Genomic DNA, 2,573 nt, shown 5'->3' on the forward strand with positions numbered 1-2,573 from the left:
CCCCCGCCTGCCTGCGACACTGCCCCCGGACCAGGCAGACACCCGCCATGCGCTTCGTCCCCTTTGGCGTGAGAAACCAGACAGCCCCCAGGGCAGCCCCCGTCCCGCGGCGGGGCTCCGGTGCCTGGCAGAGGACAAAGGCCCCTTAGTCCCTCACCGTGAGCCTCCCCTTTGGCCCAGCCACCCCACAACCAGGAGGACCGATGCCGCTAGAGGGAAGCAGCGCTCTCCCGTCAATTCCAGGAATCCTGATTGAAAAGGAAAAAAGGGGTGAACCCCCCCCCCAACCAAACCCACTGCTCAGGGGGTTTCCCTGGCTCCCAGAGGAGCCGCCTTCTCCTGAGGCAGCCCCGTCCTGTCCCCACCATGCACCCTCCCTGGTCCCTCTGATGTGACGCCGCTGGGCCCAGGAGACTTCATTACCCCCCAAGCCACATCCTCCCCGACAGCATCTCAGGATGAAAATGGTGCTGAACCCCCCTCCTTTAAGGCCCAGCAGATCCCAGGAGCAATCACGGAGCATCGCGTCCCCTCCGCGAGCTCGGAGGGTCCCCCTTCCCCCCCTGCTCTGCTCCAGATGGGGAAACTGAGGCACAGAGCTGCTCAGCAGCCCAGCGATGGAGACTCCTGTGCCGCAGCGTCCCGGCTGCCTGTGCTGCCCTTTGAGTGCGGTGATAGACGGGGGGCCTAAAAGTGAGGGCACGTCCCAGCGTGCCCGGGGTGGCCGTGCTGGAGCAGCTCCTGCCTGGGAAGGTCCCCCCCTCCTGGGTCCCCTGTGGCATCCTGGGGTCCCCGGCACAGCTGTGCGGACAGATGTGCTGTAGAAGCCCTGTCCTGTGTCTGGCAACACTCCTTCCGAGGCCACAAAAGCTCTTTTGTGCCTCGGCAGTGCTGGGAAGCGGATGCCGAAGAGGACCAGGATGAGGTGAAGGTGTTCAGTGTCGGCCAGACTTGCCGGGGACCCCCTGAAGCCCAGCTGAAATGGGGGTGCCCCAGGGAGCCACGGCCAAGCCCTAAAAGCTGCCCTGAGCAGGACCTGGCCCTCCTTGCGATCATTGTTCCCAAAACCCTGAGTCACCGCAAACTGATTTGGGGGCCAGATATCCTGGCAACCCTCAACTGCAGCAATTGGGAAGTGTAAAGCTGAATTTTGGGTGCTCCTGCGCCCGCCCTCGGCCACGTGCCTCCCTCCAGGGATAAACCCCGGGAGCATCTGCCTCCGCCTCCAGCCCAGCCGGCCGGATCAGCCCCCATCCCCGACACTGTCCCGGTGCGTCCCCCCGCCAGCCACTGGGCTTTCCCCCAAGGATGACTTTGTCCCGGGAGGCTTCTATCTACTTGCATCTAATCCAATAACATCCTAATTGGTGACAAAGCCGCGGCTATAAACACTGAGAGATTTATTCCCTTTTGATGTGAGATTCACGCAGGGCACAATTCAATCATTAAACTCAGGATTTATGGAGCCGGGGGTCGGGGCTTTGCACCCCCCTGCCCGGGATTGCCCCGCGCTTTGCATTTCATAGCGACCGTTGCGGGCGTGTTTGCTGCTGGGTTTGTGCAGCCCCCTTGCCTTTTCCTCGCCGTGTAAAATGAGAGTTTCCCATTCATGCAAAAAAGGGAAAAAGGCTCGTGGCAATGGGGATTTTTGGTCCAGGGCCCGGGTTTTAGGGTGGGAGCCCCAGGAGCCGCCGGCTTGGAGCCGGTGACACCCGCATGGCAAAACCAGAGGAAAATGGGTCCTTTGTGTGGGGAATATCTGGTGGGTGATTCAGCCAGGGCTGACGCCGGTGGTATGGGCTGACACGCTGCTTGGTGGCGTGGGGGGACCTGACACGTCTCCCCACCGCCCGCCGAGACCGTCCCTGGCTTCGTGGGCTGGGGGATGCGGCACAATGCCTTGGTGGCTGGTGACTCGACGGGTTCGGGATGGAGGCGAGGGGCTGAGCAGACCCGAAGCAGCCAGGAGCATCCTGTGCCCTGGGGAACAGGGCGAAGGTGGCCTGGAGATGCACCCCGAAAGGAGATGCACCCCAAAACAGCACCGGGCTGAGACCCTGCTGTCAGGCGATGGCAACGAGCTGCGCCCCTTGCTTGAGTCTTTTAACGAGGCTGCTGCCGTCCATCACGTTTCAGGGGGACATTCCTCCACAGGGCAAAGAAACGGCGGCTTCAAGAAGCGGCTCATTGTCCTCGGGCGGCACGGCCGGGGCCGAGCAGCCTGGCACCACGGCACAGGAACAAAAAGCCTCCTCTTCTCCAGCCCTCCGCAACCGGGCGTCCCTGGACGGCGCTGCCCCCGAAAAATTTATGGCATGAAGTTTGCAAACTGCAGAGAATCCGAGCACTCGGCGGCCGGTGACCCCAGGGACACGGGGCCGTGAAGGCAGGCGTTGATCTGCAGGGATGAAGCGGCAGAGCCACCCGAGAGGAGAATGGCTTTTGGCAGAAATGGGGTTTTCCAACCCAAATCATAGGTTTGGTTCACACACGGCGGGACTGGGCTGATGCTGCCGCCCCGTTCCCACCCACCTGGCCCCGCACAGGGGTCCCAGCCTGAGCCCCGGCGGCTC

Source organism: Aptenodytes forsteri, unplaced genomic scaffold (assembly GCF_000699145.1).
Source record: "Aptenodytes forsteri isolate BGI_AS27 unplaced genomic scaffold, ASM69914v1 Scaffold25, whole genome shotgun sequence".
Taxonomy (NCBI): domain Eukaryota; kingdom Metazoa; phylum Chordata; class Aves; order Sphenisciformes; family Spheniscidae; genus Aptenodytes; species Aptenodytes forsteri.